This window comes from Vulpes lagopus, chromosome 11 (assembly GCF_018345385.1).
Source record: "Vulpes lagopus strain Blue_001 chromosome 11, ASM1834538v1, whole genome shotgun sequence".
NCBI lineage: Eukaryota > Metazoa > Chordata > Mammalia > Carnivora > Canidae > Vulpes > Vulpes lagopus.
Window position 1 is genome coordinate 108,263,236 of NC_054834.1, and position 25,123 is coordinate 108,288,358.

The 25,123-nt window shown below is 53.4% G+C and overlaps 3 long non-coding RNA genes across 3 annotated transcripts; 2 read left to right on the top strand and 1 right to left on the bottom strand.

Annotated features, from left to right (window-relative positions):
• Positions 1–1,414: 1,414 nt before the first annotated feature.
• On the bottom strand, positions 1,415–7,454 carry LOC121501340. Its single transcript, XR_005990585.1, has 5 exons — positions 7,190–7,454; positions 5,530–5,664; positions 4,731–4,867; positions 3,215–3,378; positions 1,415–1,548 (listed from the first exon to the last, which is right to left on the bottom strand). It is a non-coding gene; the product is annotated as an uncharacterized LOC121501340 (long non-coding RNA).
• LOC121501341 lies at positions 1,580–6,845 on the top strand. The gene is made up of 3 exons (XR_005990586.1): positions 1,580–3,205; positions 5,228–5,364; positions 6,327–6,845. It is a non-coding gene; the product is annotated as an uncharacterized LOC121501341 (long non-coding RNA).
• A 9,253-nt stretch (positions 7,455–16,707) lies between the features above and the next one.
• LOC121501488 lies at positions 16,708–23,441 on the top strand. Its single transcript, XR_005990618.1, has 3 exons — positions 16,708–18,528; positions 19,120–19,259; positions 23,259–23,441. It is a non-coding gene; the product is annotated as an uncharacterized LOC121501488 (long non-coding RNA).
• Positions 23,442–25,123: the final 1,682 nt, after the last annotated feature.

Below are 25,123 nucleotides of genomic sequence, written 5' to 3' on the forward strand. Positions count from 1 at the left end.
ACAGAAATGGGGCCCGTCAGGGTCGCGGGCTGCCTGCGGGGCCTGGGGCGCAGCAGGGGGGTCGGGAGGGCCCGGGGTCGGGACTGCAGCTCACGCTCATGCCCACGGGCTTCTCGTCCAGCTGATTCATACAAAGGGCCTAGAACAGGGGCGCCCGGGGGCTCGGGGGTTCTGGGGTCGAGTCCCTGCTCCTCCGACGGCCTGTGTCTCTGCCACCTCCTTGCCCGAGGCCCCGCCACGGTCGGAACCGGGAATAAGGAGGCAGCAGGAGGTCGAGGGGCCCCGGGGCGACCCGCAGGGGCCACTAGGTGCGGGGACAGTGGAAAGGGTGTGCGGGTTCAGAGCTGGGCCCCCTGTCGGGTCCTGGATGGAGCACTGGGCTCCCGGTCAGGTCCAGGATGGAGACCTGGGCTCCCCGTCAGGTCCAGGATGGAGCACTGGGCTCCCCGTCGGGCCCCGGGATGGAGACCTGGGCTCCCCGTCAGGTCCAGGATGGAGCACTGGGCTCCCCGTTGGGCCCCGGGATGGAGACCTGGGCTCCCCGTCAGGTCCAGGATGGAGCACTGGGCCCCCCGTCGGGCCCCGGGATGGAGAGCTGCCCCCCCCCCCCCAGTCAGGCCCGGGCTGTCAGAGGAGCCGCCGGGGCCCTGCTGAGGCCCAAGTGAGGCCGTGGGCCCTGCTCCGGGGACAGGGACACCAGGCTTCAAACCGCACGGGCTGGGCCATGGCGCTTGAGCATCTGCTCCTCTGAGTACTTTCTTCTCTCGGACCCGAACCCCACTCCCGAGGACGAGGACGGAAGGGAGGTGCTCCCGCAGCCTGGCGCCTGGCCGAGGACCAGCCTTCTCGGCCCCTTTCTGTTCCGTCTCCTCATTTTCGATGTCAAGGGATTGTCTCCACGGTGGAAGGCTCGTGAGGAACATTCGGGGGCCTCTGCTGAACCATGGCCGTGGAACCGCCTACTTAGGTTTGCTTTAGTAAGAGAATAATCAACGTCGTCCTGGCCCCCTCCGGTGAAGAATGACAGGAGCCCGGAATGAGAACCTGCGCTCGGGGTCAACGTGGTGGGAGGTTGGCCCGTGGGAGCCGGAGAGTAACATCCTCGGCTCCGCTACAATCCAAGTTCCCAGAAAGTCCGGGGTGGGGGGGGTGACTCGGCGGGGCTGCGGGGAGTCTGGGGGGATCAGACTCAGGCGCTGAAGTGTGTTTGCACAGTGGAGACCTTCCCCTCCAAGCAACCGTGCGTGGGGCCTGCCGTATGGACCTGGGCAGCCCTGACCCTCAGGATGCACCAACTAATTTCTGCCTGCGAGACAGGTGGAGAACCCTGCGTGCAAAGAGGTCCCTGCAAATGGAAAGCTGCTCCCTACCGCAGATGCCCTCCACACAGCCAGGAGACCAAGGATGGAAAGAGCCGTCGGGCACCCCGCCGCCCACCTGGTTAAGCATCCGGACTCCTGATCCCAGTTCAGGTCGTGACCTTGGTGTTGTGAGTTCAAGCCCCACGTTGGGCTTCACGCTGGGCTGCATGGCTGGGTGTGGAGCCTACTTTAAAAAGAAAAAGAAAGAGCAATTAAAAGATTGCTATGTGGTACCCAGACCATATAAAGAATTTTCTATAAATAGAGAAAACATGAACAACCCAACAAAAAAACCAAGCAAAAGTCATGAGCAGGAAACTCCTAGAAAAGTAAGTGCAGATGACCCAGAAACGTTTGAAAGGATGGTCAACTTCATTTGTAACCGGGAAAATGCACACTGATGGGGCCATGAAATACGTTTTTTTTCCATCAGCTACATTAGCCAGTATTTAAGTCTGACTTTATCAGAATTTGGATGAGAAGTATGGGAAGTTTTTCCTTTTTTTCTTTTTTTTAAGATCCCATTTGTTTATTCCTGAGAGGCCCAGAGAGAGGCAGGGACACAGGCAGAGGGAGAAGCAGGCTCCATGCAGGGAGCCCGATGTGGGACTCGATCCGAGGACCCCCGGGGTCATGACCTGGACCCAAGGCAGAGGCTCAACCGCTGAGCCCCCCGGGTGCCCCGAGACACTTTATATATATATATATATTATTCCACTTAGTCGTGACGACAATTCTAAGAGTGGGCACCAACAGGACCCCCACTTTCCAGTGAGAAACCACGTGAAAAGGCCTAGTAACTTGATCGGGTCCTAAGTAGGGAGGAGGAGGGGCGGGGGCGGCTGCTGGTCCTCCAGCCAGTCCTCCCCGCCTGCGGGGTGCCGCTCCTGAAGCCTCCCTGCACCTCACCTTACTTGACCTTGAACCCTGAGATGCCACGTTGTGACCCTAAGGCAGGTCCTTGCCTTTGTCCATGAGCCCCCTTGGTTTCAGTGCCGGTGGTACCCCCGTGTGTCCTGAACTCTCCCTCGCCTTGGGGTTCCTCCTCCCGTGTCTGGGCTCACTTGTCATGGCAGATGGCCCCCCAAGCTGGGCCGGGAATGGCACTAGCGCCCGGTGGCCCTCACCCCCTCTCCTCCCCCCACTCCTGCCTCAGCAGCATCGCGCTCCGCAGCCAGAGACGTGCCTGGGGCCGGTCAGCGGGCCGGGTGTCCTGCAGCTCACGCGTCCCACCTGGCTAAGCCCAGGGGCCTCGGCTCGGCTGCAGCCAGCCCCCCAACGCGCCCTTCAGCTCCCACCTGTCAGAAACTGCCGCCGCCCCCCCAGGGCTCCGCGTGGCCCGCTCGTGTCCTCACCTCCCCCGGGCCTCTCTGCATGGTGTTTGCACCCACTTTCCCTGCTTGAATTCCCACAAACATTCATATATATATTTGTCCTTTTATCCTCCTTATAAAGATCTTTCCCATGGGACTCCCGGGGGACTCGGCGGTGTGGCACCTGCCCTCGGCCCAGGGCGTGACCCCGGGGTCCTGGGATCGAGTTCTGCATCAGGCTCCCTGCTTGGGGCCTGCTTCTCCCTCTGCCTGGGTCTCTGCCTCTCTCTGTGTGTCTCTCGTGAATGAATAAATAAAATCTTAAAAAAAAAAATCATTCCCTTAACTTTACTACTGCCCAGGCTGCTACCCTATGTTTTCCTTCTTTTCTTTGCAAAACATCTTTCAAAATAGGCTGCATTGTCTTCCCGTTTTCCCCACCACCCAGCCACCCTTCAGTTCCTTGGAATTTGGATTCCGCCCTTGATTCTCTACGACCGACCGTCCCATCAACATCACCAAGCACCTCAGGTAGCAAACCTGCCGTTTTGCTCAATCCTTTATGTGCATCTAGCAGCCTCGAACATCCCTCGCTTTGTGCGACCTCCTCCGTCCTTGGGCCTGTGACCGGTCACGTTGTTCTTCTTCTGGATCACTAATCCTTCCTTATGCACCGTTTCCGGCTTCTCTTCTTCCTCTGCGCGCTATAAGCAAACCCCTAGTGTGGATCAGCAGCCCCCCTTTCTTCTTAGACTCCCCCTGGGTTCCCCCCATACTCCCTCTAGGTATTACCTCTACGCATATTATTCTAAAATTCATACCTTTAGCCCAACACCCCTGAATCCCTCGTAAACAGGGTAAACTGTCTGCGAGATAGCTTCAGTGCATAACTTAAAATATCCTCCTATCTACCTACCTAATTTTGTAAGTGAGATAGGTATTAAGAAAATTGTTTAAAGAACCCACATTTGGTGGACAGGTGATATCTACCTGCTGTGATTAGAGAAGTAGTGGTGGTGGTAGTGGTAGTAGTAGCAGTAGCCTATAGTAATGGTAGCTGGTATGTAGAGCCTGGACTACATGACAACTGTCGTGCTGAATGCTTTACCTCCAAGAACGATGACACCTTCACAGCAATGCTGGGAGCTGCTAGCACTGTCATCTTGGGAAGTCCTGGGCATAGATCACCTCGTACATTTTTATGACCGTAGTTACTTATGATCCCCATTTTAAAGCTGAGCAAACCGGGGTTTACGAGGCTAACTAACCGCACAGCTAGTCAACGACAGAGCCAGTAGCCGAGCGTGAGCAGAAGGGTGGTGGCGACGGCGATAGCCATCATTTCCTAGCACCCTTCCCAGGCCAGGACCTGTGTGGGGTAGGCCCGCGTGTGATCTCCTCTGACTTCCAGAAGTCCGTGAGGTTTTCCTTGTGACTATTAGGAGACTAGAGCTGAGAAAGTTTGAAAAAACCCTAGTTTACAAGGCTAATAAATTGCAGAATCGGTGTAACTGATTAAAAGGGGCAACAAATTCTTCACACTCCCCACCGGGGTGGAGGGGGGGCATCTATTTTCCTACCACCTAGAGGATAGAGCGGAGCAAGAAGTGACTAGCTCCTCAGTTGCCTGGTTCTGTGGTATCTCAAACTCCACGTCCGGGTCTGAGCCAGTTGTCTTATCCCTCTAACGTAAATCTATGTTATATGCTTTATTTTGTGAAACCGAGGCTTAGGTTCAAACAAAAAAGGAATCAACGCAACCCCAATTACTCCCATTCTTCAACCTTTGACCCAAACCTGCCTTAAGTATCACTGCCTGATTAATCTCCGTTAAATGCATCTGCAGAAAAAAAAAATAATAAAAGTAAAAAAATAAATGCATCTGCAGAGTTAGTGTCCCGTTGGAAACCCTCCCATGGGTTTCGCTATACGGCCCATGCGTGCCCAGCCTCCTCGCCCACTTCCTTCCTTACACTCTATTTTGGCCAAAATAAACTATTCGTTGCTTCTCCACAGATCTCTCCTCACCACCCTCCCTCTCTTGACACACACTCACCGTCTTCTGCCTTCATAGCATTGCTGTTTGCTCAAAATTCTTTCCCCCGCCAAAGTAAGAACCACATTAAATACGATCTTCTTTTTTTTTTTTTCGATATGTCCAGATGAAATAGATTTCTCCCTCCTTTGAGTCGCCTGTAAAATTTCCTTTTATTATTTAAAGAATTAATCTTGTGTGATAGGTATTTATGAAAAGTCATCATTCCTTTTACTAGACTTCAAGCTTCCCAAGGAACTGACGGTATCTTAGTCATCAATGTGTCACCTACAGTAACCTCCTGGAACCTTCCACATAAGAAGGTTTTGAGAATTCGGGGATCTAATAAATAACGTTTTATTTTCTCTGAGTCAAAACCAACTGAGAAAAAGGCCCTGAGGTTATATTGGTGGAGAAGTATCAGCTTTGTTATTGGTAAAAACTAGATTAGAAAATATGACCAAATGACCTGATAATATGCCTCTAAAATAGTAGGCTTGTCATCTACCCTCTCGCAGAAGAGCTGGCCCAGTTCGTCTTCCCCTCAAGGCCGAGCCTGACTGTTGGGTGGAGAGCCAGGTCAGAACGGACCGATCCCGCTTGGGACAGATGCATGGACACACAGGCCCTTCTCCCAAACCCTCCAGGGAGACAAGTGAGTGACAAGGCGGAGGCCTGGGGTGTTGGAGACCAGCTGAAGTCCCCCCACTTGGTCACGTGACGATCAGCCTAGATGGAAATGATGAAATCTAAAAAGACAGTCTATCTTCCATTAACACCCAAAGTCACGAAACCAGGAATAGAGGAAAAAGTGACTGACCTAGAGGAGTTCAGGGGTGTACACGCAGGCAGCAATAACAACAGTGCTCGTGGCGATATTCACTGAAGTTACCCTGAGTTGGGGCATGGTTCCAAGCTTCTCCATTGTATTCGTTCAGTTACCATCGCAATAAGTCTATGAGGCATGAAGTAATGTTATCTCCACTTAATAAAGAAACTGGAACATGGAGAATTTTAAAAATTCACCCAAACTCACACAGCTAATAAGTAGGAGAGCTACGGGCTCCCTCTAGAACCCAACTGTTCATTTTTTTAAAAAATATTTTTATTATTTTATTTTTAAATATTGTATGTATTTATTTGAGGGAGGGAGAGAGAGAGAGAGAGCACAAGCAGGAGTGGCAGGCAGAGGGAGCCGGAGAGGCAGGCTTCCCGCTGAGCAGGGAGCCCGATACGGGGGCCCCACCCCGACCCAGGGATCATGAGCTGAGGCCCCCGAGGGTCCTGGAACCCAACTATTCATAAGGCAAAAAGTATTCATGACCCTTTTCTCATTGCTTTACTATTGAAACCTCCCCAGCTCACACTGCACCTCCCAACCCCTAGAGATTTCAACAGCTCAGGGATTCTCTGTGTCACAAATAGGTTGTTATGGGTTTGGTAGTGAGTGAGTGGGAACTCCTGGGACTGTGTCCCCAGGCTCCTTCACGGCTGCATCAGTCGTGAAATCCTAGGGGTGCCTGGATATTCCCTTAAACATGCATGTAACTGATAGCGTCTGGTCTAGAGGTGCCTCTTTCCTCTCACCCACCCCATTCGTGGTATTTCCCTTAACAGGTTCAGTGTGCTACCAGGACACTCTGCTTAGCTGAGAAAATGCCAGAAAAACGGCTTGCTGACCAACGCGGCCTGCCCAGTTGGCCCGCCTGGAGAGCCACGTGTCACAGCAGGTCGGGACCCACCACCCCCGGTTATGAGGGGCCAGTGGCCTCTGTGGCTGCTACGGGAACACAGCTGCAGACACCCCCTGACGGTGGGTGCCCCAGGTCGGAGCCCGGCGGCCTCCACCAGCAGTGTGGTCCCTGGGGAGGAGGAGCGGGCCCAAGGGGGAGGAGGAGTGGGGCCCGAGGGGGAGGGGGAGGAGCGGTAGGTGGTGAATTGGGCTGCAGGGGTGACCCTCCAGCACCAGGGCGGAGCCACCACACACCCAGAGTGGGCGCAGGTGCAGTGGACCCCCACACCGACTCCCCCACACACTGGGTCCCCCCACACCGACTCCCCCCACACACTGGGTCCCCCCACACCGACTCCCCACACACACTGGGTCCCCCCACACTGACTCCCCCCACACACACACACCTGCCCCCCCACCGGGTCCCCCACACCGACTCCCCCACACACTGGGTCCCCCCACACCGACTCCCCACACCGACTCCCCACACACACTGGGTCCCCCCACACCGACTCTCCCCACACACTGGGTCCCCCCACACTGACTCCACACACACACTGGGTCCCCCCACACTGACTCCCCCCACACACACACACCTGCCCCCCCCACCTGCCCCCCGCCACCCGCCCACCTTCTGTATGGGATCTTAGCCGGACCAGGCTGATTCAGGATCGAGTCCTGGGGGAAACTCCCTGTGGCCCCGACCCACTGAGTCAGAGCAGTTTCTTCCCCAGAACCCATGACTCACCGGCTCCAGCCTGTTGCTCCCGCCCTGAGGACATTTTAAGCCAGATTTCCTCCTCCGTCCCCCTGAGCCTGGAAGTTCCTCAGAGGCCAGTGCGGGTGGGACTCCTTCAGCCTCCCCCGCCTCCCCGCCTCCGGGTCCACCAGTCGGGGCTGCCTGGAAACCCTCTTCCTGTGCCTCCCCCACCACCCCTGCTGGCCGAGCACTCCCGTGGGCCCGGTGGAGAAGGGCCAGGGCCAGGGGGAGGAGGGCTGTGGGGCCGGGTGGAGGAGGGCAGGGCCCAGGTGGAGGAGGGCAGGGCCCAGGTGGAGGAGGGCCAGGGCCAGGGAGAGGAGGGCCAGGGACCAGGTGGAGGAGGGTCAGGGACCAGGTGGAGGAGGGTCAGGGCCAGGGGGAGGAGGACTAGGGACCAGGTGGAAGAGGGCCAGGGCCAGGGAGAGGAGGGCCAGGGACCAGGTGGAGGAGGGTCAGGGACCAGGTGGAGGAGGGTCAGGGCCAGGGGGAGGAGGACTAGGGACCAGGTGGAAGAGGGCCAGGGACCAGGTGGAGGAGGGCCAGGGCCCAGGTGGAGGAGCACTGAGGCCCCAGCTCCCTGCACCCCCACTCCGGGCCGGGGTTGGGGGGCAAGTGCAGGCCTGCAGATCGGGACGAAGCTGGGGCAAAGCCGGGGTGTCCTGGGTACCCAGGGCCTTGGGGAGCTGCTCCCCGCGGAGGTTGCAAGAATCCCGTGCGGATCCCGGGGCGCCTCCCGCCCCGAGCCAGCCCAGCCTGGAAGGGTCGGCACCCAGGGGCTGGGGGACAGACGGACAGACTGGGACACCCGGGTGGCGCCGGCCCTGGAGACCCCCCGCCCTCCGCGGGCGACAGTGGGTGGGACCGGGGCCCCCCGCGGGCGACACCCGGAGCAGCCTTCACATTCAGTGACGTTTGCTAGAACCCGAGGCACCGTCCCCAGACCCAGAGGTGACCTGCGCAAGGACCCACTGGGCCAGCGCCGTGGAAGGGTTGACCTAAGAAATGCAAGAGCCAGTTTGGCAGAAAACAAACAAAACAAAACAAAACAAAACAAAACCAAAAACCAGGTGTTCTCTGGGAAGAGCACGGAATGGCAACGTGGGACCTCGGGGCTGTGCAAAGCTGAGCAAGCCTGACCCGGAGGGGACAAGGGAGCCGGAGTGCGAGGGCTCGGGGACAGCTGCTCAGAGGCCGCTCCCTCCAGGGACCGGGACGTTGGCCTGTTGGCCCCCAGCAGGGCCCCCCACCCCGACCCCGTGGGATGGACAGCAGCCCCCGACCCCCCAGGGACCTCCCTGTGTGCAGGGTCACGATGTGGGGGCAAAGGCCTGCACGGGGCAGGCCCAGAGCCCAGGGGAGAGCTTTGTCCTAGGTGTTAACTTATGAGCTTCAATAAAAACTTGAAATAATGATACTAATACTACTAACTACTACTACTACTACTAATAGTGCTAGAAGGAACCATTTAATGCGGGCCTGTATTTCCTGCTGAAGGCCCCAAATCAAGGGCGGTACTAGAAGCTGCCTAAGGTCGGCAGCGGACTTTGACCCAAGTGGAAGGTCTGGCCGGGAGCCAAAGCTCTTTCCAGGGGACAGTGCAGCTCCCCGCAGGGAATGTGGGATAATTTCCGTCTAGAAAGGAGGGGATTCAGGAGCAGCTCGTCCTGTCTTCTCCAGGGCCGGGAACCAGCAAGCACCGTCCTGCGGTCTGTTCGGTGTTGATTTTTTTCTTACTTTGTTCAAGGCTTCCAGACTTCAGCCCTCGAGGGCCCCGGGGTGTGATTCTTAGCACGCGTGCACATCCACTCTATTATGTACTTTTTTAAAAAGGGGGATTTAAGTTTTATTATAAGAGCATGTACATTCCTGCCATAAATGGAAAACAAGAGAAAAGCAGAATCATTGGCTATAAAAAGAAGGTACCCTTGGAATGAATATAAAACAATGTCGCTGGATTTTTAGTTGATACCGTCCGTCGTCCACTCAATATCCCTAATACAAGGCCGGCCCTTCTTTGTTAGAAAGGAAGGTTAGTGGGGCGCCTGGGGGCTCAGGGGGTAAGCATCTGCCTTGGGCTCGGGCCGCGGCTCGGGGTCCGGGGCTGAAGTCCCTGCACAGGGCTCTGAGCTCAGTGAGGAGCTCCTGCTGCTACACGTCCCGCGTGGATTACCACTGATGCTTCTTTTTATTAAGATTTTATTTACTCATGAGAGACACGGGGACAGGGAGAGAGAGAGGCAGAGGCCCAGGCAGAGGGAGGAGCAGGCCCCGCGCAGGGAGCCCGACGAGGGACTCGATCCCGGGACCCCGGGGCCACGCCCTGGGCCGAAGCGGCCTCCACCACTGCGCCCCCCTGCCCGGGCGTCCCTGTCCCCGTTGTCATTGGTGCTTACCCCTGAAGTCCTTTAGTCCCTGCAAGGACTGTAAGAGGCCCGGGTGTGCTCAAGCACGGGCAGCTAGGCCCCGGGTCTCCCCTCCGCCTTGACTTGCCTTGGGATTCCCGTCCTGGCCTCGCGACCCGTCATCTATGGGGCTGTGGGCAGCAGTCGGTTCCCTCATTACTTGTTTCTTCGTGATGCCTTCCGCTTCGCTTGTCTTTCTCGAGAACGCTTTGGCGATCGGGGCCTTCTGCGGTTGCGTATGTTTACGGTCGGCTCCAGGCCCAGCGCGGGGCCTGCACTGGCGACCTGGGATCCAGGGTCCGTCCCTGCCTGAGGCAGCCTCGCACTCCTCGGGTTTATCTTAAGGTCAGAGGAGCAGTAGCACTGGGGCTGGTGGACACGTGTAACGGCCTAGGGCAGGGGCGCCGGGGTGGCTCAGCCCCCCACGCTTCTGACTCCTGATTCCGGCTCAGGTCATGACCTCAGGGTGGTGAGGTGGAGCCGGCTCCGCACTGGGCAGGGACCTGCTTTGGCTTCTCGCGCCCTCTCCCACTGCGCCTCCTCCCCCTCCCTCCATCTCAATAAATAAATAAATAAATGGAAGGTCTGATGCGTATGGAAACACGTGCTTCGTGGATACCCGCTCAGTTAGCATCGGAAATGTGTATGAGCCTCTTGTGACAGCAGAATAAACTACCAGGATCTAGAACAGCCATTTTCAGGGGCTACTCTGTACGCGGACGGGTCGGGTTGACGCCTCCTCAGGGGAGGCCTGTTGCCCAAGAGCTGCTCTCCCCTAGGTTCCCTGAAAGGGCACCAGGAGACAGCCCACAGCTAACAGTCTGCAGAGCAATCTGCCATCCACCCCGTGTTGGCACCCCCAGCAGGCCCCGTTTCAACCTGCTGCTGGGGCCACCCCGGGCCACGGTGTGTGTGAGCTTCTTGGCCCCATGGGCATGGTAGCTTCTGGAGCTGGTGAGGGAGCCCGGTCACGTGCAAAGTCTAGTCACGGACTCAACTGTTCGGACACAAGGTAGGAAATTAAGCAGAGGACGCGATGGAGGGTGTAGGCTGGGCACCGACACGAGAAAAAGACGCACGGTGAATGACACAGAGGAAAACAAAACAAAACAAAAAAATAGGATAAAGTAAAAAAAAAAAAGAAGCAACAAAAACCCCCCCAAAAACAAAAAGCCATAGGACAATACTCGTTGTAAAATACAGGGTACCCCAAAAGTATTCTTCGAGCTAAGCGATACTGCAGAAAAGATTGTGATTTAAGGGAAGACGGGCTAAAAACGGATGACACGAAAGCGACAGAACTAGAAGAAAAAAGAGGGAGGTATCTGGCTACAAAGGCTTTTGCGGAAATTTCCCATAGCTGACGTTTTGTTCGCACCTGTTCTGTGTACATGTGCTAGGGACACGCTGCATCGTGACCAGTAGCTTCGAGGGCACTCTTATTCCTGCTGACATGTCTTTGGGTGGAAAACAACAAGAATGTGCAGATATGCTTTTCCTTCCTTAAGTCACATTCCTTGACTCTAGCCAAGCCTCGCACGGAGTCACAGATGATAAATTCCGGTGTTTTCCAAGCCAGACTGACTCTGAGGGGGTGACTGTTTGGTTTCCATTAGAAACGTGAAGAGAAGTAAATTATTCTAGGCCCACAGAAAAACGCGTGTCACAGACACGAGATTTCCAAATCTGGAAAATATTTCGTGGTCGAACAGTTCACATGATAAAACCCTAGTGCTTTTCTCAGTGGCGTCGGGAGCACAGCTGCAAGTGGCCCCGGTGAAAAGACAATCCTCCAGTCTCCCGGGACGGTGGGTGAGGTGCGCCCATCACCAGGCTGATCTTCTTTTTTTCTGAAAGGCTCTGCCTCCCAGCCCGGTGACCCTCAGGATCAGGAAGCGGGTTCGCCCGAGACGGTGGCTCCCGGCGCGACCTGGCCGCCGAAGCCACGAGGAGCTTTTAAAGCTACTGAGCCTGGCTCCCACCTGCAGCAACTCGGCTTTCATCCGGATGGCGTGGGGTTTGGGCGTCAGGAGCTTTCGAATTGGGATCCCTGGGTGGCGCAGCGGTTTGGCGCCTGCCTTTGGCCCAGGGCGCGATCCTGGAGACCCGGGATCGAATCCCACGTCGGGCTCCCGGTGCACGGAGCCTGCTTCTCCCTCTGCCTGTGTCTCCGCCCCTCTCTCTCTGTGTGTGTGACTATCATTAAAAAAAAAAAAAAAAAAAGAGCTTTTGAATTATTCTAATATGCAGCCAAGGGTGAGAACCCCTGAAGGCCTGGCTGCTGGCACCCCTGCCGCCAGCTGGGAGCTTGTCCGGAAAGCCCCCGCAGGCTGCTGCAGCCGAGTCCCCCCTTGGCCAAGATCCCAGCGGATCTCCTGTGCACGCTCACGCGTGGGGCACGCGGCTCTGCAGAACGCGGGTCTTCGGTGACGTTTCTCTCTTTGGTGTTACAAGTAATTACGTGATCAATAGAAGAGGAAAGAAAAACATGGCTCGGCGTCTGGTCGCTAAAACTCAGGAAACAGACTTTCCTTCCCCTGAGAGCCTGCGAGGGAGCCACGGTGGAGGGAGCGAAGCAGCCGTGTGCGCTCGGGTTCCCGCGGGGACTCGGGGATGCCTCAGCTGGACGCGAATTTCAGACAAGTGGTGTTTGGGGCGATTTTTTTTAAAAAGTAGAAGTGGGCCAGAGTGTTGCGGGGACAGACGTACTCAAAATAGTCGTTCAGTGTCTCGAATCCAAACGTGACCAAGCATCCGGGAGGGTCGGCGCCGTCTGGTAGCCCACGTCCACTCCTGGGCTGTCCTCCCCCGGCCCGGGCTGCCCCAGGGAGAGAGGAACCATAGATGGCCAAGAGGCTGCCCCTGCGCGTCTAGACGAGGGACTCTGGGGCTTGTCACGCCGCCCAGACAGCCGGGCCTGTGACTCAGCGCCCAGGGGGGGGAGCACTGGGGAGCGACTTGCTGACTCAGGGCCACAGGAGCCTTGGCAAACGCTTCCCTGGGTCTAGGCCAAAGGGGAGAGGCCTCCCGGGCAAATCCTGGGCTGCGGCCTGCAAGACGCACACCTGGGCCGCAGCCAAAGGCGAGGGCTCGTGGCCCCGTTGCCTGTGAGGGGACGAAGGACGGTTCGGTGGGGATCGGTGCTTTGTCGCCGCCTGCCTCAGCCGCTGGGGGTTCCCTAAGGGTCGCTGCTGCCCCGGGCCGCCGAGGCCTCCTCCCAGGCGGGCGTCCGGGCCGCTCCCCGCACTGGCCCAGCTGAGCAAGCGGCGGATCCGAGCGGCCGGGGCCGTGGCCTGGGCGGCCCCCTTGTCCCTGACCCACCTCTAGTCTCAGACTCTGGGGCCTGAGCCCTCGGGCCGCCGCCGGCTTCAGGTGAGGCCTCTCGCGCCAGGACCGCTGGGCCGCCGCTCCGGGGAGGCGCGCAGGGCGGCCGAGGCTGCTGGTTTTCATCTGGAGACTGTTCTCAGGAAAACCCAGACCAAACAGCGTGAGCGTTTAGCGATTTTGTGCGTTAGTGACCTTCTTCAAATGACGCCAGGGCCGATGTTGAATTGGTCGAACGTGGGAGCGGACACGGGCTCGACGAGCCTGGCGCTGGGCCGCAGCGGGGCCGCCACCTCGGCCTGGGGGCAGGAGCGCGAGGCCCGGGGCCGCGTGGAAAGCGGGCAAATGCCACATTCTGGAGCTCCGTGAGCGCTCCAGTGTCCGCAGACGTGGTGGCGGGGCTGCAAGTGTTAGGCGCCTCGTGTGCCCGGAGCTGGCCCTGCGGGGGGCGGAGGCCACCACTGCCAGAGGGAGAGTCTCTTCCCAGGCTTCCACCCTGCTCCGGCCCTGCAGCTGCCTCTCCCCTGCGCCGGGACAGGGGACGTTGTGCCTGCAAAGCCTCGGCCTCAGGGGACCCCACGGCTTCCCCCACTGGGAGCGGGTGCGGGGGAGGCTGAGGGGCCACTCGCGAGGAGGAGCGCAGAGGCCGGGAGGCCCCGGGGACAGCAGCCCAGGTGACAGTCATGGAGGCCCGGGGACAGAGGCCAAGGTGACAGGCCCGGAGGCCCGGGGAGACCCAGGTACAGTGGCCCAGGTGACAGATGTGGAGGCCCGGGGACAGCGGTCCAGGTGACAGGCCTGGAGGCCCGGGGAGACCCAGGTACAGCGGCCCAGGTGACAGATGTGGAGGCCCGGGGACAGCGGTCCAGGTGACAGGCCCGGAGGCCCGGGGACAGTGGCCCCATGTGTCAGGCCCAGAGGCCCCAAGAACAGCCTCCCTGGCCCCGGAGAACCGCGGCCTCCCCCAGCCTCCATGTCGAGGCCGAGGACCATCTCGAGCAGCAGGAACTAAATCTCCGCAGCTGAAGTTGTTGCTGTTGTTTCAGAAAAGCAGATGTCAGGTCCCTGCTGGATCCATCGTGCTGGGTTGACGGGCCTGGGCCGCCGGGTGGCAGGCGTCACCAGGGCCCCAGATGCAGGTGCCCCGGGCCTGAGGGGCCTGAGGACCCAGGGCGAGGGCAGGGGCGGGCCTGCGCGGAGCCTCTGCGGCGCCACCTCCCGCCTGGAGACGTTGTGGCTGCAGCCCATGGGGCTTGAGCTGTTGGGTAAAGAGAAAAAAATCGCAGGTGCCTGCAGAGGGGGGCGCGGGGGTCACCCGGGCTTTATGGGCCTCAGGGCCCTCGGACACTCCGAGTCCTGCTTGTATCCCTTCTCTTGAGAAAAGCGATGGAATGAGCTCATTGTTAGGGAAATTTTGCAAATAGATCTGTGTTTTGGCACAGAATGTAAATCATACACATTGTAACAGGAGAAATTACAATATTTACAGCCTGAAGGCGAGAGTATTTTTGCTTATAAATTAGGATTACTTGTGTTCACATCCATATCTGTCAGGATGGCCTAGGATGTATGAAATTAACTCAAAAATCTCAGTGGCTTGACCCAACGAAAGCTTGTATTTCACTTTCTGGCATGTGAGCTAAATTTAGTAAAAAAAAAAAAAAAAATTGCAAACGTAAGGTTTTTTTTTTTTTCTTTCTTTCTCTATATACCATGACAGCATGAGCAGAAAATAACACAAATTATGCTTTCTAGCCCATGAAATTCCTATAAAACTAGTAAGTTTCTGTGCGGGGGGGCGGGGGGGACCAGAATAAGTTGTCTCTAAATATAGTAGCAACCGAAGCACTTTTCGGTTAAACCAAGAAGCAATTTTCGGACCATTGCAGTCACAATAAACGAGGAAATGACTTGTTACATTTGACATAGTTTCCACAATATCTAAAGACAAGTTTATCACGTACCATCCAGAGAAAACCTTTTGAGCCAACATCCCATCGTGACTACACACAAAAATTACGCTAATGATCAAATAATTTTCAAACTGGTCTAAGACTAACGAAACCAGATTTACAGAACTGTAGGAAGGACCAAGGGGTATTACAATGGTTTTTAATCTAAGTAACTGACTGATACCGAAATGTAAGAATTTAGGGCACAATGGCAACAGGGTGGCTCCGTCACTTATGCGCCCGACTCTTGATTTCAGCCCTGGTCATGGTCTCAGGGTTGTGAGATCGAGCTCCGGCGGGCTCCATCCTGGCCGTGGAGCCTGCTGGGGTCCTCGCTCTCCTTCAGCCCCGCTCCCCAGCCCCCACCTCGGCTGTGTACCCGTTCTCTAAAAATGAATAAATAAGGGGACGCCCGGGTGTCTCAGTGGTCGAGCATCTGCTTTTGGCCCAGGTCGTGACCCCGGGGTCCCGGGATCGAGTCCTGCATCGGGCTCCCTGCACGGAGCCTGCTTCTCCCTCTGCCTGGGTCTCTCCCTCTCTGTGTGTCTCTCATGAATAAATAAATAAAATATTTTTTAAAATTTGTAAAAATTAAAATAGAGGGAGGCCTCGTGCAGGGGCAGGAAGGAAGGGGGTGGCACCCACGAGTGTCAGGGCGCTGGGAATCTGTCCTTCCCAGTGGTCTGGGCGCCTGCAGGTCTGTGATGCCCTCGGGGATGGAGTGTAGACCTCAGAGCGGGTGGCGGGTGCAGACGCGGTTAGCAGCCGGGTCTATCCGCTCCCTCTGGGGCTGCGGCAGGGAGGCCGGGGACTGCGAAGTGGGCCTGCACACCTGCCTTCCCAGGACCCAGCCCCAGCCCAGGGCTCCACAGCCACGCGCAGCTGGTGCAGGTTGGAGCCCATGCGGAGACGCTCCAGCAGTGGAGGCGCCCATCCCTGCACACGTCCACGGCCTCCCTGGGAAGCCATCCCCCCCCCTCCACCCTAGCTCACAGTTTTTAAAGATTTTGTTTATTTGAGGAAGAGGGAAAAGGAGAGGGAGAGAGGGGAGAACAGGAGTGGAGAGGAGAGGGAGAAGCAGGCTCCCCGCTGAGCTCGGGTCCCAGGACCCCGGATCCCGACCTGAGCCCAAGGCGAATGCTCACCCCACAGGCCCCCCGGGTGCCCCTACAGTAACTGTTTGAAGATTTGGTCGACGATAAGGGAATCCTAAACTGCAATAGATTAAGTGGCTGGAAATAGGATAAAACAAAGTTAGCCCAGTTTCCTAAAGAATCTCGTTCTGCTCAGAGCACCATTAATGTAACCACCTCCATAAGGGTAATCATTTTTATTTCTAAGACCGAAAAGGAAAAAAAAAATAATGAAACAACTACAACTACCTCTAGAAATACCTTTAGGCTTCCCAACAATGCTGACCATGCACTAAGCCTTTTATTTAATTCTCCTACGTTTCTGTGAGCGAGGCCTAATGCAATTATGTGATTAAGAGCTCTGTGTGTGACTGCTTAGTGAATATAATCATTTCCTATTAAATCTAAATAGTCAACATTTGGTGAAAATCCCCTGGCAGACCTTTCAATAATGACTGAAAGGTGGAAATCCTTCATTAGTGTTTAAGCTTTTAGAGGAAGTAAGAGTGGAGAGTTTAGAAAACCCCCCAAATGAATCATTTAAAAGGAACCAAATTGGCAAAGGCACCGGCTGAGCCGAGGGAATTGCTCACAAGACCTTAACTCACATTTGTTTTATTAACACCCACACTTGACAGAGCTCCCGGGAACTTAGAAGACCCTATTAGACACTAAAAAGTGAACTGATTTGGATCACCAGGAAATCTGTTGGGCGCCCGGGTGGCTCCCTGGGTTGTGCGTCCAACCCTGGACCTTGGCTCAGGTAAGGATCTCAGGGTCATGCCATCGAGCCCCACACCGGGATCCCCAGTGGGACGGAGCCTGCCTGGGAGTCCCTCCCTCTCCCTCTCTCCCTCTCTTCCTCTGTCGCCCACCCCCGCCCCCCTCAGGCTCTCTCTCTCTCTCTCTAAAAAAAAAGAAGAAAAAAGAAAACTGTCAGACAACGCTTCTGTTTTAGCTACTTGAACAAAGAGAAGGAGTGGCCAATATATCCAGAACCATTTCTATCAAATCGGGTAAAAACACAAATATTTGGTGCTCAAAATTTAAATTTATTCCTTGAGGCATTAATGTGGGAATATCCACTTGGGTTAGGTTAGTCCGGGTGTCCCTGGAGCCCCCAGGAGCCCCTGGAGCACCTGCTTAGACTAAGGGCAGGCGTAGTTTTGTGCCGTTGAAGATACTGGGCGCGTTTGGTGGGTTCAGGGTCGTCAGCAAGCCGGACGTGCTGGGAGGCTCGGCCCGTGCCCTGAGCTGCCAGGTGTGCGTCCTCGTGTCACGGAGGCCCCGGTCCCTTCGGGCAGCCCGTCCTTGTCCCCGCATCAACTGTACAGAAACTGCAGGGAAGGAGTCCTGGCCCGACGGTCGCGGGCCTCTTCTAAGAGCTGGGAGCGCCAACACGCTTCCGTCTGTCGGTCTGTCTTTTTTTTTTTTTTTTTTTTATGTTTCTGTATTCAGAAGTGAGAGAGAAAGTGGGGGGAGGGACGGAGGGCGAGAATCTCCACGCGGACCCAAGGGCGAAGCCCAACGACAGTGGGGCCCGATCCCGGGGCCCAGGAGCCCACGGCCTGAGCCAAACCAGGAGCCCCCTGAGCCCCACGCGCCCCACCAGCCCACGACTCCCCGACGTCTTCCCGTCACCTCTAAGGAAGCTGGGCAATGCTTTCGGCTTCAGTGGCTCATTTCTGTTTCCAGCTACACACTGTGGCCGCCACATGCCGCCGCCGCAAGGATTTGATGAGCAACAGGAGGGCCCGAGCATCCTGGGGAGTCCGGCCGCCCGCCCGGTGCTCCGCCTGCGGCTGGCCCGTCCCCTCCTTCACATGGGAAAGCGGGCGGGTGACCGTCAGGAGCAAGGGCTGGGATGGGGCTGACCCTACGGCCCGTTGCTCCTAGACGTTTCCGGGACAGAACTGTCCTATCGACACAATCCTTATCCGTATTCCTGTTACTCTCTACAGTGTCCCAGTTGGGTAATAAATTACGTGGTCACCTTGGCTATGTAGACCATCGGGGACGAATGTCACACTTGCCGGCTCTGTGACCCTCATGGCAGATGGTGGCAAACGGCATAACCTCGCTAAGCTCGTCCTGTTAGTTATATGTCACTCAGCAACAGATTATCCCCTAAAACGCCTTTTTAAAAAAATTTTTGGACTTGAAATATATTTTTATCTTGAGTTTTGTCCTTCATGTTTTATGGAATAAAAAGTTCGGCCTTTTTATTGCATGAAATTAGAATTGGGACAGGTGGGGGGGGCTGGAGGAGGGGCTGCCCCTCCCTCGGCTCCTGGTCAATGACACCTCACTTCTTGTTGCATAATTTCTGGCATCGTCCTGCCTGCAATGCTGGCTCTGTCAGCGTCCCGGAGAGGAGGAGAGAGAGGAGGAGGGGATCGCAGGCTCAGCGTCACGCTTGGAGAAGAATTGTCATTCTGGAAGGACTGGAGGAAGTTCCCTCCGAGGAGGAAGTCCCCGGTTTCTGTGCATCAGTCCTTGAAGAGCAGCTTCGATGGGTAACGTCTAGCTCGGGCGCTCTTGAGCTTAGAGGGGGCAGGGGTGCGATCAAAGGAAGGCCCGACTGGGGAGAGGGACCCGCTTTGAAGATGACTCCCTTAGGTGGCTGCTGGGAGCCATGTGGGCCTCTCCCTGGGCTTGGATGTCCCTCCCAGAGGGCATCCGGCTGCCCAGCGGAGAGAGGGCAAAGGAAGCCGCGAGCCGCCTATGACCTAGTCCACAGGAGCGCACGGTTGCCTCTTCACCCTCGGCATTAAACGCCCTTCAGGAAATCCAGCCCGCGCTCCAGAGATGGGAAGTTCTGTTCCACATCTTGAAGGGGTCGGATTTTATTTTATTTTTAAGATGTTATTTATTTATTTGGGATTGAGAAAGAGAGGGTGAGAGACAGAGAGTGAGACGAGCTGGGGAGCAGCGTAGAGGTGGAGGGACAGAGCATCCCAAGCCGACTCCAGGCCTCGTGCAGGACCCTGAGATCCTGACCTGAGCCCAGATGAAGAGTTGGAGGCTTAACCAACTGAGTTACCCTGGGGGTGCCCTGGGGGAGGATACTTTAAACTTTTAAAACTTTTTTTTTTTTCTTTAAGTAGGCTTCAGGCTCAATGCGGGGTTTGAACGCACGGGATCCTGAGATCTAGAGTTGCAGGCTCTACCAACTGAGTCAGCCCGGTGCTCCCCAAGGGAGCATATTTGAACATCACCAGACTTATGTTCTCATCTGTAAAATGAGGTAAAGTCACCCACGTGCAGAAATTGCATTTTATGAAGAGGCATCATCCACATACAGCATTTCAATAGAGCACTTGGCACATAGTAAAGTATGTCCCTTAATAAGTTGAAGCTGAAAAATAAATAAATAAATAAATACATAAATAGAAGCTGTTATTATTGACTTAAGTATGTGTTTCATTAAACTCTAAGTTCCTGGCAGGTGTCATACCTAATTCGTCTTGGTAATTCAAGCTCTGATGGCAGCGTGGGGCATATAGGGGATCCAATGAATAAATGAACACATAACATATATTTTTTAAAGATTTTACTTATTTATTCATGAGAGACCCAGAGAGAGAGAGGCAGAGACACAGGCAGAGGGAGCAGCAGGCCCCTTGCAGGGAACTTGATCCCGGGACCCTGAGGTCATGACCTGGGCTGAAGGCAGATGCTTAAACGCTGAGCCACCTGGGTGCCCCCAAATAACATGATTTTTGATAAGATTAGTGTAAATGGAGCGAGTCGAAAGCAAACCAATGCAATAGCCATGGGAATAAATTTATGTTTTATTTGTGTTAAAAATCAGATTTACATAGCTCTTTATATAATAGGGCACGAAAGGGTGAATACCGGTGTATACTAAGTTCTGTAACTTCAGTAACATTCACTGGTATAGGATCTACGATCGCATTATACAGTATCATACTTTAATAGTATTACGTGGGTATGATAATATCACTTTGTTATGTTCTTGATATTAAAATTTCTCCTGAAAACTCGTGTTTTGTAGACATATGTCTAGCTATGCCTTTTCGATATATGGAATTTATTTTTACTTACTAAAAAAATTTCGATGATCCTAGGGTGACATATTACTAAATAACAGTAAGACCAGAGCATGTATCTAAGGAGAATTCCAGGAACTATACACCCAGAATATACATGCACAGTCTAAAAAGGGTGTGCTTTGTCATTAATGACATTTTCTTGCCGTTTTTTTCCAAGGAAAAAATAAATACATGCCCAAGTGTGTAGACTGTAGTTCTTAAAGGTCTTCTGATTATGACTGTTTATATTTATCATTCATCTGAGGGGAAAAAGAATTAGAAGTTTTGAGTTATAATCTCCAGTCAAGGCAAGGCTACATTTACACAAAATGCTTAGTAGGAGGAAAGTATTAGCAATCATTTATCAGGTGCCAGAGACATTTAAAATTGTACCATGATTCCTTTTATGACTCATGATATAAATAAAGCAGAGTGTTCTTTTGAAACTGTGTTTTTTCGGTGTATTATTATCTTTAGAAATGTGTCTGCTAATTCTGAACATATCACAGACACTCTGCTTTCTATAGCTAAGCCTCCAATTTGACTTTTCAGCGATAGAAGAGTAATTTAGACAGCATTACCCTTTTCCAAACATGGATTTTTTTTTTTTTTTTTTTTGTATGACAAGTGCTTTACTGAGAAATGTGGCCTGTCCCTCAGCACACATCAACACCTCAAGCCTCTAAAACAAGTGAAATCCTCTTCGGTGGTTATAACGTAATAGGACACTGTAATCTTTTTTTTTTTTTTTTTTTTTTTTAGGACACTGTAATCTTTAATTTAAATAAAATAACACACACAGCTTTCCTTCTACATTTTTTTATAACACGTTGATTATTTGAAGGGAAATTCTGAAAACCACCAGAAGTAGAGAATGCCGAGGGGCGCTTGGTTGGCTCAGTTATAAGAGCGAGAGACTCTTGCTCTTGGGGTGGTGAGCGTGAGTCCCCATTGGGTGTAGAGATTATTTAAATAAAGGAACTTAAAAAAAAATGCCTATCTTGAGGGCGCAGTGGTTCTTCACAACGAGATGCCGAGAACTCCAGCAACGCAGAGGACATTCCTTGTCATCTGTGATTAATTTTTATCGCCTTCATAAGCCCCAAATCCTAATCCCAAAATGCAACCGGGAATGAAAAGCAGCTACGAATCTCAGAAACACAATTCTACATAAAGTCAAAATCCTTTTAAAATCCTTTTCTTTCCCTAGCCATGCAACGACCGTACCAGATATTCTTGGGCTTTTCTACTGGTTGAAAAGCGCACGCATTCATTCACTTAGGCAAGAATACCTACCCACTTACTACCTTCACGAGTTCAGTTCGTCAAGGCGACCGTGGCCTTTTTGCTCTCACCTTCATTTATCTCTCCTTCAGTAAATACTTCTCGGTTTCTTGCAGCTCAGTAGGAACCTGCTGGGCTCTGAACAGTTAGGGGTGCAGGTAAGATCCGCAAGCTCCCTACAGGTTTGTGGGGCATGCCTCAGTAGGCTGAGGGGGCAGCACGCTGCGTCCCCCGCGGGATTTTACAGACAGTTCTTCAGCAAGGGTCTTAGTGGTTTCTTTGAAATGCCAGCGTTATGGGAGGTTATATAAATTAAGAAGGCACAGCTCTTATTTTTAAGGAACTGACCATTTCACTGAGAAAAAAAAATACTGAGGTGCCTGAAAACATCAAGAATTAATATTCAATAGGATTTCATTCAAATGCTGTCAGAAACACCTGGAAATAAGTACAAGAATAATTAAATGCTAACTTGTGAGTGGATTAGACTTGGAAGTACAAGTTATTTTAAAAAGAAAGGAGGGGGGGATCCCTGGGTGGCCCAGTGGTTGAGCACCCGCCGTGGGCCCAGGGAGTGACCCCGGGGTCCTGGGATCGAGTCCCACGTCAGGGCTCCCTGCGTGGAGCCTGCCTCAACCTCTGCCTGGGTCTGCCTCCCTCTCTGGGTCTCTCATGAATAAATAAGTAAAATCTTTTAAAAAAATAATAAATAAAAAGAAAGGAGGAACTGAAGCTATGTAAGACTTCCCAGAAAGGATGAGCCTTGAGGTGAACGCCGAGGTCTGGGTGGAACTGGGGTGGGAGAGAAGGTGAAAGAAGATAATCCAGACTGAAAAAAAAACAAAAAAAGAATAAAAATAAAAACCACCCCAGAACCTGAGGCACAGAGGAAGGGGTGCGCATGGCGGGTCCTTACCTTACCCAAGCTTCCTGCCCCCCAAGCTCTGCTCCCTCCGGGCACAGAATTCCAAAGGGCTTGTTTTTCTATTTCCAAGGTTTAAAGTTACTTTGTGTGCTGGGACTTCTGATTTGGTGTTTTGAGTCTCAGTTTTCTTTTTTTTTTTTTTTAAAGATTTTATTTATTTATTCATGAGAATACACAGAGAGGAGAGAGAGAGAGAGGCAGAGACACAGGCAGAGGGAGAAGCAGACTCCATGCGGGGACCCCGATGTGGGACTCAATCCGGAGTCTCCAGGATCACGCCCTGGGCCTAAGGCGGCACTAAACCACTGAGCCACCCGGGTTGCCCGTGGCTGGATATTTATAATGTAAGTTTGACTCTAGTGGAAACAATATATTTTATGCATAATTTGTTAATCCACTTACTTTCTCTTTACATTTGAGGTTATGGAGTGATATCAATTTTTAATATGTGTGTTTATACATATTACATTCTCAGGATTTTTTAAAAAAAAATTTATTTATTTATTTATGATAGTCAAACAGAGAGAGAGAGAGAGAGAGAGAGGCAGAGACACAGGCAGAGGGAGAAGCAGGCTCCATCCACCGGGAGCCCGACGTGGGATTCGATCCCGGGTCTCCAGGATCATGCCCTGGGCCAAAGGCAGGCGCCAAACCACTGCGCCACCCAGGGATCCCCATTCTCAGGATTTTTAAACAAAAGCAATCAATATGGTTATTTCAGTTTTACTATTGGTAAAAGTAAACCATGGTATTAAAAGGAAGAGATGAACATGTCAGGACCAGGTGAAATGGGTAAACTGAAAGCACGTTGGAGAGAAAAGAGATAGTGAAATGTTTTCTATTCATTAAGCTAGAGACGGGACAGTGCGTATTTTCAGTCTTCAGGGGATAAAAAAATCAAAAGAAGCTTCTTGGATAGCAAATATTTCTGTTAAGCAATAATCTATACAGGTTAAACCATTTATTTATTTTTTTTTTTCAGGTTAAATCATTTAAAGAGAAAACCAAATACAAGACAGGAGGAGAGCTGCGTATTTGTTTTTGACACCTTGGAAGATTCGTCACCTTTGTCTTGCTCTTTCAACAGGAGAACTAAGATATTTCCAGATTTTCCCCACCATTTATCCGAACCCGAAGTTTGTGGCTAACTTTTGCTAGTATAGGGAAGGGCGGTCTGTTCTGAAGGCAACAGATGATTGATTCCTGCTGATGTGAAAATGTTATGAGGAGGATTAGACCCGTAAATGAGGACCGGGACCATTTTCCCCTTTTCATTTCCAATGTTCATGGATGTGAGCCAGTGCATCCTCAGGGGCATCTTCATTCTGCCCCGAGTCGGGAAAATACCTGAATGAGGCCCAGGTGACTTCATTTCCTGGGGCCATGAACTCCCACACCAACTGGCCTGAGGAGGTCCCAGACGCCCCAGGTTCTCAGGCACGGGGAAGGCCTTGGCGACCATCACGAATTCCCTTCCTTGTCCACAAGGATTCGTGATGTTGGAAAAATTATTCCATCTCCTAGAGAATCAGTTTCTTTGTCTTTCCACTTGGGCTACTACTAATAGAACCTATCTGATAGGATTTTATGACTAAGAAGTGATTTAATACGTATCAAAATGCTTAGCACAGTGCCCAGCACATGAGTAAGCTTGACGCAATTGTTAAGTCTCTGGACAGCAGGATTGATGCCATTGTTAAGCTCAGCGTTGAACGCTAAGGATACAAAAAACAGCCAAGTATGGTTCTTTATGGGCTTCCTGGGGGACCTGAGGACGCCCAACACACATCTAGAAAGAAAAGCAGGAAATAGCTCGATGGAGGACCTCCTGTGGGTTTGCATGTGGCGGGCGGAAGAAGGCCGGGGAAGTGGTCCAAGAGGAGGGCCAGTGTTTTCTAGGAAGCTAGAGCGCTGTGAACCAAGATGTCAGGAATCTTTTCTTATCTTTTCAGATAGGATAATGCAGCACAGGGTGGGGGGAGTGAGGACGGAAGCCGGAGAAGCCAAGTAAATGTCCCTCATTAATAGCTGGGGGAGGAGAGGCAGGAGAGAGTCAGCCAACAAAGGCAGGGGGGACCCTCCCCGGTTGAGTTCAGTGGGTTCCAGTCTCCGGGGAGATGGAGGAGTAGGAAGCCGGGATTGCAGACGGGCTTCCCGAGTCATGAACCGAGTCCCCCTTGGTGCTGGGAGATAAACATTTGAAATTCCCCTTAACATTATTTTGGGGTGCGCAGAGACAAAGCCCCGGGGGGCCCAGCTGGGCCGTGGTTGGTGAAGGAACTGCTGGGTAGGTCCTAGGCCTCCAAGAGCGAGAATACAGGCCTAGTGTGGTGCACGTTCACCATCACGGCCCTACTAAGTCCTAGGGGTATGGATGGCAACGAGTAGCCCAGTAGCGCTCAATCCCAGGGGTGGGTGCCATCACCTGTCCCATTTTAGAGACAAGGCCACTGAGGCACAGAGCGTCCAGCTCACAGAGCTAGCACTGAACGAACCCAGGAATTGAATTCAGGCATTTGCATTTACAGAAACGAAGGGAATCAAGCTTCTCAGTAAAGGTCGGCATTGGTAGGGGGTAAAACCTCAAGTCAGGATCCTTTTCTACTGATGTTTTATTGGGTCTGCAAGAAAGTGATTACCCTGAAGGTAGCAGATGTATTGTTATCCGGGTCTGGTAAGTGGGGAAAGCGACAAAGTAGTTAAGGGGTGTCACGGGATGGAGGGGCCCAGCTCCACCCCCATGGAATGCAACCGGGTTTCCCTCGCTGCCCGGGCCCACGCGGACCAGAGAAACCCCTGGGTGCGGGGCCTGCCTGCCGGGGCGGTGAGGCCCCTCCTGCGTGGGCC